Raw genomic sequence first — 9,999 nt, 5'->3', positions numbered from 1 at the left:
ATACTAAGTAATACTGTATTATATTTTTGATTCAGGGAAAAGATATGTTTCTGTTTAAGTCAATCACAATGGCTTCCTGGGAGGAGAATTAAGTAGCTGGGGATTCGGGTGGGAGGGACACTTTTTCCTGATCATCCTTCTATACATTTAAAATTTTTTTTTAAGTTGTAGAAGGACACAGTACCTTGAATTTTTTTTACTTATTTTTATGTGGTGCTGGGGAGCCAACACAGTGCCTCACATGTGCTTGGCAAGTGCTCCACCACTGAGCCAGTTAGGCCTGGCTGGAGTGGTTGGGAGTATTCGATCATCAACACTCTTCAGAATGCTGGTGCAGACTGACTGTGAGAGCGTCTTATATTGGTTTAAGTTGCCAACAGGAATTACTCCCCACATATTGCCTGCACCCAGAGTAGACTGCTCCAATCACTATGCCTTCCGTATGCCACTATCCCTATGGAACCGTGGGTAAATGCCCTGAGCAGGAAATTCACACCCAGAGGAAGAGAGAGAGAAAGGAGAAAAAGAAAAGCCACATCAAAATATATTCAATTTACTTACTCCTCTTTGAAATGCAAATTAAAACATCTATGAAATGACATTTTCACACTGCAAAAAAAAAAAAACCACATTTTTTTTACTAGTCACATGCAATATTAGCAAGTGTATGAAAAAATAGGAAATGCAGGGCTTTTTGCATTTTCAGTGTTCATAGTCACTGAACTCATAATTCTATTTCTGAAAATTTATCTAAAGAAAGTAATCAGAGATGGGAATAAAAATATATTACTCACAATGGAAAAAATTTCAAAAGTAAATGCCCATGGTAATAAATTAAATTATGAAAGATCTCCATGGAGAAGCTGTAAGCAATCATTGAAATCATTGCAATCATTTATATGTTGCAAAATAATATTTATTGACTCAAAATGTGAATAAAGCAATTCAAATCAAGCATAGAGAAACCATTTTTTTATTGTGGTCAAATTTATGTAAATATAATGTACTACTCTAACCATTTTTAAGTGCACAGTTCATTGACATTAAGTATAGTCACATTGTTCTGCAACCATCACCACCATCTAGCCCCAGAACTGTACTAATCAGACAATAACACTCCATTTCCGCCCCCCACTTAACCCCTGGAATCTACCATTCCACTTTCTGTTCCTACCTATTTGACAGGGTACCTAATGTAAGTGGAATACAGAGTAGCTGTTATTTTACAACTGGCTTATTTTACAGGCATCCTGTCTTCAGGTTCCTCCATGTTGTAGCATGTGTCAGAATTCCCTCCTTTAAGAATTAATGGTGGGGGGCGGCTGGGGTTGTGGCTCAGCAGTAGAGCACTCGCCTAGCATGTGCCAGGTCCTGGGTTCGATCCTCAGCACCACATAAAAATAAATAAACAAAATAAATGTATTGTGAACAAATAAAAAAATAAATATTAAAAAAAATGGGGCTGGGGTTGTGGCTCAGTGGTAGAGAGCTTGCTAGCATGTGCAAGGTCCTGGGTTCGATCCTCAGCACCACATAAAAATACATAAATAAAATAAAGGTATTGTGTCCAACTATAACTAAAAAATTTTTAAAAAAGAATTAATCATGTGCCACACGAAGAGACAGCCTACAGAATGGGAGAAAATCTTTGCCACTTGCACTTCAGATAGAGCATTCATCTCCAGGATATATAAAAAACTCAAAAAGCTTAACACCAAAAACATAAAATAAATAACCCAATCAATAAATGGGCAAAGAAACTGAACATGCACTTCACAGAGGAAGAAATACAATCTGTCAACAAATATATGAAAAAAATGTTCAACTTCTCTAGCACTTAGAGAAATGCAAATTAAAACTACACTGAGGACTGGGGTTGTGGTAGAATGCTCACCTTGCATTTGCAAGGCACTGGGTTCAATCCTCAGCACCACATAAAAATAAATTAAGGTATCGTGTCCTTCTGCAACTAAAAAAAAAAATTTTTTTTTTTAAAGCTATACTGAGATTTCATTTCACTCCAGTCAGAATGGTAAGTTTCAAGAATACAAGTGTTTCAGTCAGCTTTTTTGTTGCTATGGCTAAATGACCCCACCAGCATAACTGTAGAGAAGGAAAAGTTTATTTGGGGGCTCACAATTTCAGAGGTCTAATCCAGAGGTGGCAGGCTCCATTCTTTGGGGCTTGAGGTGAGGCAGAACATTATGGCAGAAGAATGTGGTGCAGAGAAGCAGCTCACATGGTGATCAGGGAGCAGAGAGAGACTCCACTCTCCAGATACAAATATATACCCCAAAGCCACACCCCTAACGCCCACCTCCTCCAGCCACACCCCACCCACCAGTTAATCCCACTAGGGATTAACTCACTGATTAGGTTAAGGCTAGAATTCAATCATTTCTCCTCTAAATCTTCTTGCATTGCCTCACACATGAACTTTTGGGGGACACCTACGTCCAAACCATAACAATAAGAAACAATAAATGTTAGTGAGGATGTGGGGTAAAAGGTACGCTCTTACATTTCTTGTGGGACTTCAAACTTGTGCACTACTATGGAAAACAGTATGGAGATTCCACAGAAAACTTGGAATAGAACCATCATTTGACCCATTTATCCCACTCCTCAGTATACACCCAAAGGACTTAAAATCAGCATACTATAGTGACACTGCCATATCAATGTTTATAGCAGCTCAATTCACGATAGCTAAGCTATGAAACCAACCTAGGTGCCCTTCAACAGATGAATGGATAAAGGAAATGTGGTATATATATGTACACAGTGAAATATTACTTGAATGAAATTATGGCATTTTTCTAGTAAATGGATGAAACTGGAAATAATGCTAAGTGAAATAAGCCAATCCCAGAAAACCAAAGGTTCTCCCTGATATGTTGATGCTAACGTGCAATAAGGGGAGGGGATGGAAGAATAGAAATTCATTGGATTAGACAAAGGAGAGTGAAGGGAAGAGAAGGGGGATGAGAATAGAAAAGACTGTAGAATGAATCAGTCAAAACTTCCCTATGTTCATATATGAATACACGACCAGTGAAACTCCATGTTGAATTCAACCACAAGAATGGGATCCTAATTAGAATAAGTTATACTCTATGTATAATATGTTAAAATACACTCTACTGTCATGTATTTCTAAACAGAATAAATAAAAAAGGCAAATAAAAAATTTTAAAAAAGAATAAAGCACATTCCATTGTATGGATATACCACATTTTATTTACCCACTTATTTGTCAATGGACATTGAGTTGCTTCTGCCTTTGGGAATTGGGAAGAAAGCTATGCTATGAGCATGGGTGTGAAATTGTCTGTTCCAGTCCTTGCTTTCAATTCTTTAGGGTACACACCTAGAAGCAGAATTGTGATGCCTGTGGAACAAATCTGAAATTGTCCCGTAGCCGGAAGCAGAGCTGCACAAGTCATCCCCGAGAAATAATTGCTGGCTGTTGTATGCCACTGAATTTTCAAGGCCATTTTTTATGCTGAAACAGCTAAACCATGCACAGAGTTTATCTCTGGATACTGACATTGCCGTGATTCCCCTGCTCCTAAGTATTTCCAAAGGTTTTACAATAAATTTATAATTTATTGTAATAAATGTATTTATAAGATGATAAATAATAATAAATTTATTTATAATAATAATAGTAAATTTATTTATAAGATGATAAAAGCAATTAAACTGAATTATTCTATACAAGATGATTGACAATAGGATTTTTTTTTTTTTGCCTGTTACAATCACCCATTTTGAAAATACTTTAAATTTGAATTTGTTTCACAATGAGAATTCTTACTTTTGTAACCAGGAAGAAAAAAAAAAGAACAAGGTCTTTTGTTTCTTTCTCTTCTCCCCATTTTCCACCCCCAAGGATGGCCACTCAAGAATCTTACCAACACATGCCCACCCACAAGAATGGGGTTTATACAAAGATGCATCCCATGCTTGAATAATTTTATCACAATGGATTCTGCCATCATGTATAACTAAAAAGAACCATTTTTTTTTTTTTAATTCCAAAAGGAACCTCAGCATATAGTAGTGAAGCCAAATAGACTAAGGGTACAACATCCTTTTTTATTGGCTGTCTGGAGCTCGCGGGAGTGGAGATGGAACGTGATTACAAATGGGCATTGAGTATCTTTTTCCTACTGTTAGAAGTGTTTTAAGTTTGGATTGGTTGTTCAACTCTATAATTCACTAAAAATCATTAAATTATGTACTTAAAATGGGTAAATTCTGTGGTTTATGAATTACACCGCAATCAATTTTTAAAAACATTCTTCCTTTACATGAAGACTTAAACAGGTTTTCATTCTCAACAACTGGGACCACAGATGACTCCCAATAAAAACACAATAATCACAAAAATAAATAAATACATAGAATCTCATTGAAAAGAGTAGCATCATTAAAAGGCAACCTGAATGAAGCAAAGAATCTTTAAAGGGAGAAAAAACGCAACCTCAAATGTAACAGGAGCACTTTGTCATTGGACACTCATTCTCCAGACTGGTGGTTCCAGACAGCATGCAGGAGTCTGGCTTGGGCAGAAACTTAGCAGTGTGAAGGAGCGCTTTGGAAGTCAGCAGGACTTGAAGAGGGGTTAGGAAACATGTGAAGCAAAAGCACGACTATACCCAGCTTGCTTAGGACCAGGGCAATGTGCAGATACTTTTCACTCCCTACCTATGAATAGGCTAACTAGTCAGCCACTAGATGAAACTTGCCGAAAGTAAATGAATGAGTTGCATGGTTCCTCCTACGAACTGAGATGTAACCAAACACTTTGAGGTTGGCTCAGGGGTTACCTTACTTGAACCAAAACGATTTGCAAGTTCTGTAAACTAGTGCAGAGTACAGTAAAAACCCTGTGTCCCAGTCCAAATGTCCTAAATCAGCCACTCTTGTCTGGAAGTTGTCTGCTTGTCAAATTTCTAGGCTAATGTGGAGCTCTTGCAATATGAAAGTTGCCATGACTACTGAGGGGAAAGTTTTGGTCAACAGAATATAATCCAAAAAAAAAAAAAAAAAAATCTTTGAGCAGCTTCTGCAAGCCAAAGGGAATTTGAATGATTCTCAGTTATAAAACCTGGGAATCACAAGTCAAGAAACAAACAATCAAATGAGTCAAATTGACAAAGAAGGAAACATGGTCAGCCCAACCAAGCTGCTTTACCATGAGACACTTTGCACATAAGTTGCTCAAGAAATGTTTGGTAGGTTTGATCTGATTGAGAGAGCTCTAAATCCTTATTCCGTGCCCCGAAGAAGAATGAGTTTGACTCATGGAGCTGAGATCCAACTGCACTAAATGGATATAGATTTCTGGAAATCACAGTACTTGAAATGAGTGAACTTTTATTGTTGTGCTTCCTTAACTACTCTTCAGTTACATTAATTAGTATTTGCTTTGACATTTATTCAAGGAAAAACTGTTTTTGCAAAAATGGGGTTCAATTATGACAAAACAGAAAATGAAACATTTTAAAACAACTTACTTCTTTTTGTGTGTGTGGTGCTAGGGATTGAACCAGGGCTTTGTGCACGGAGGCAAGCACTCTACCAACTGAGCTATATTCCCAGCCCACAAATTACTCTTGAAGGAAAATTCTGCATAATGGAAATTTACTTATTTTTTAAAAAATGAATCAATTATTCTCTCTTTGTCTGATGACTATCCCTGATTTTCTCTCTCCCATTTTTATCTATGTGCCTCAGGGAGCTGACAGCACCCCAGCTTCAGGGGGAGGCTGGGGCTAGGCCTGGCTAATCAGAAGCTTTACACTCCTCTAGCCACATGATTAGTTCAAGGTTCAGTATATACACATTCGTGACTGGTTCAGTGTATACACATGACTGGTTCAGTATAATACATGTGGCCCAATCAGAATCAACAGGAGTAATATTGGTTTATTCCCTGAAGGAACCAAAATAGCCCTTATAATTTAACCATATCTATCTCTTGGTTCGGAGTCACTGTGTCGTATTACCAACAGCACTCTACCAACATATAGAACTTGGCTTTTTATTTTAAATTTGGCCCAGGTTCCTGAAAGTTACATAACCTTGGACAAATCATGTAATCTCCCTGGGCCTTATTCTCCTCATCACAAAATTTCTTGAGAGTTTCTGTGAAGATCTTAGAAAGGATGAATATATGAAGACACTTCATAAATGACAAAGCTTTACCGAAATGTTAAGTCCAGGCCTTTTGCTATCACAGTAGCCCAAACTGGATTGATCATGCAGGGATGTTGGGGCATGTTCAATGCCCTTGTAAACAAAGCATGTTACCAGAGGAGAAGAGCATCTGAAGCCATGGGATGTCAAAACCAAAAAGGACTTAGAGGATACCCGGTTCAACCCCCTCATTTCACAGATGAGGAAACTTGTTCTATCTACCCTTGAAAGGGAGGAAATGAGATAAGAGATAAGAACAACTATTGCAACGATTCAGCTGGGCTCCCCACATTAAATCAGAGCAATCAGATAATAAACTATGACCTTTTAATCCAGAGACCATGCCTATGTTTAGAGAATGTGATTATCTTTGTCCTGCAGTAAACAGCTTCACCTGCAGAAAAATGATAGCTACAGTAAAAAAACAATAACAATAACAAAAAAAAAGGAAAAAGTATTTTCCCAGTGGTCCATTTTTTTTTTACATAGCTCAGCCTTGTGAATTCTGAGTGGAAGGAAAAGAAATGAACAATTATAAAACTTGCTAAGCCATGTGTCTGAAATAGATCACAATGGGGATTTAATTTATTTTTTTTTCAATTTCCCTGTCAGTGAGAACCACTCCCACCAAGAAATTATCTGCCAAATAGTGACTTCACTTATGATGCCGGCAATGTGATATTTAACAGCTGACATTTGACAGCTTTCAAAAAATCTGTCCCATGGCTTACATAGCAAAAGTAGGGTTGCAAAAATCAAAAGCTGTACATGTGCTATTCAAGAACTTTGTACAGTTGTGAGTTATTGAAAAAAAAATCACATCTGGTCAATGCTTTTTAAAGATTACAGTAATAAAACACGTAGCACTTACTAGATATAAAAAGTAGTTTATGTATATTAGGTAACTTAATTCTCACAACAACTTTATGAAGTAGGTGCTACTTTTAAGATCCACACATTTGAAACGAGGCCCAGAGAAATGGAGGAACTTTCCCGAAGTCTCCCAGCAGGTAAGCAGTGAGCTGGGATTTGAACCTACAGAGCTTGACTCTTGTGCTCTGACAGCTTAACCTTACTGACTTTCTTCTGATCGACTCATGCATAGAATACCTTATATTTTCTTCAGCAAATAACTTATGAATGAATTGAAACTGCTATTCAAATTCATGGTCCTAGAAGACCTTTTTGATCACAGCATCAGCAGAGAACGGAGTAAGCAGGCCGGCCTTGGAGCCAGGCAACTGGAGTTCAATTAGTGCCTAGGAGTTGTTAAAACCTTGGGCAACTTCCTGCACCTCTCTATGCCTCCGTTTCTTCATCTGTAAAATAGTACCTAAATGTCAGAGTGTTTGGGGGAGTTAAGAGATAGTTTATGTGAATGCGTAGCCCTGTGTCTGACACAGAAAATGCTCAGTAGCACCAGTCACTCTCATTGTCGTTATCAACACCATTATCACCCTGTATATCAGGAACCACTTTACCTCTGCTTAACTCCTTTCACCTCATCAGACTCTTATTCCAGTCACCCTTGCCTTGTCACCTCTTAGTCCCCCGAAGCCCATACTGCATGGGCTCCAGGCTGCTTTTCACATTGGCCGCCTAACAGCATCACACCTGAGACCCAGCTGTGCTCCTGCCACCTCCTCCCTTGGGGCTTCTGTTGACACCAATTCATGAGACTCCAGGAGAAGTTGCTTTTCATGCAAGGATATGCAACCCAGAAGTGCTGAGCAGTCAACCCCCCAGGAGTCAAAATCTGAAGTGTGCTAAAGCTGCCGCCTTAACAAGGCACCACATACTGAGTGGCTCCAACAATAGAAATTTATTTTCTCATAGTCCTGGGGGCTGTAAGTCCCAGATCAAGGTGTTTCTCCAGGTTTACTTCCTCCTGAGAGCCCTCTCCTGGACCTGCAAATGGATTCTGTCTCATTGTGACCTCACATGGCCTTTTCTCAATCTCACACAATCTGCAAGTCCAAATTTCCTCTTCTTATAGGGGCCCTAATCAGATTAGATTAGGACCCGCCCCAACTGGCTCATTTTAAGTTTTTAAAAAATTTTTATTTGTTCTTTGTAGATATGCATGACAGTAAAGGATATTTTGACATATTTATACAAAAATGGAGTACATCTTATTCTAATTAGGATCCCAGACTTGTGGTGATATGCAGATTCGTTGTGGTATATTCATATATGAATATAGGTGCTGGGAGCCATTAGCCAAGTAGGTATGACAATTTCCTTGCCAGCGTACCCCATGTTGCTGACATGTTGCAGCGACATTGAATGTAGGTGACCTTGCTCAAGGACCAAGGCAGATTAGGGTGTTCCCGGTTTTAAGATAATCGTGTTTAGGGCGTTCCCAGTTTAGGTTCCAGGTTTAAGGTTTAAGATTATTCCTGCTGGGAATAGGGCGTATCCTGCTGCCTGAGTTCCCCTTGAGTTCTCACGGGATTCAGACAGTATATTTTGGAGATAGAAGCCCAGTGGAGGTGGATTTGGGCAGAGAACGTGGATTTGGGCAGAGAACGTGGATTTGGGCAGAGAACGTGGATTTCCCCAGAACGTGATTGTAGACGGCTGGTGTGAGTTCGGGAATAAAGAGTTGCTGTTTGAATCTACAAGCTGTGTGGTGGCTCGTGATTGCGTGCCCAGCCAGACTGTGGCATTTGTGCCCAGCCAGACTGCGGCATTTGGTGTCCCGTGCGGGGAACTTCTGAAGCTTGGAGGTAAGTGAAATTGCTCGCCCCTGAGGAAGAGCGAAAGAATGGGTGACCAATTCAAAAAACAATGTGTTATTGTTTTGATTTATTTTGTTTTTATTTCAAGTTGCCTGTTCCTAGAACTTTCTCAGGCAAACTGGGGAAAATGGTTGACTCAAGGTTTGAAGTTGTTCGCCTCTGAGCAAGAGAAATTGTTAGAGGAAGGAGGCACCCCAGTGAGACCAAGAACAATTAGGGCATATGTTGATACAATACAAAAATGTAGCCCATGGCTTTTTAAAGAAGAGTTATTAAGTATATCAATGGGACCATCATGGTATCCTGTAGAAGGATTTTTCTTTAAGAAAAAGATGGCTAGTTCTGTTTACTACATTTATCTAAGATCTTGGTTTTTACAGATATCTGATTAACTTACAAAGCTAAAGTGTTAAAATATCAACCACTAAATATGAAATCAAGTACTCTTTACTTATTAAGTTCCATAAGGTAATATATTTAAACATTATGTGTGTTTTCATAAATTGGTAAATGGAAAAAGGTTTAATATTGCTTTGTGTCTCTGTCTTTGCTAAAACAAGGTTACTAAGAGTTAAGATTCTATCATGTGTAATTTATATACAAAGAGTAGAAAAATTTTCAGTTGGGTTTCAATTATAGTATTATAGTATCATAAAAAACATGAAAGCCTTTCATCTTATTAAAGTGGAGTAATTTGTCTAAATCAGAAATTTTATAAGAGTTGTTTCAAAATGTGAATTTATAAAAAGGGTTAACGGGTAAAAAAGAGAGAAAAAGATTCAAGATGTGGATATATATTTTAATATAAAAGGTTAAAGGAAAAAGAAATGTTTCTAGATGAGATAATCTCTGTGTGGTAAAGTAAAAAGTTGTAAAATGCCGTTTAAAAAGATTTTGAGGAAACTAGACTTAATTTAAAAGCTTGAGAAAGAAAGAAAGAAGAAAAAGGTATTTGTACATGGCAGATTGAGACAAAGCTTCTCAATGGAGTTAAAAAAAAAGCCTTTGGTTGAAGGGCAGCCATGTAAACTAACATTGAAGCGATTTAAAC

The sequence above is a fragment of the Marmota flaviventris genome, chromosome 1 (genome assembly GCF_047511675.1).
Source record: "Marmota flaviventris isolate mMarFla1 chromosome 1, mMarFla1.hap1, whole genome shotgun sequence".
Taxonomy (NCBI): Eukaryota; Metazoa; Chordata; class Mammalia; order Rodentia; family Sciuridae; genus Marmota; species Marmota flaviventris.
Note: the sequence above shows the minus strand (reverse complement) of the source record.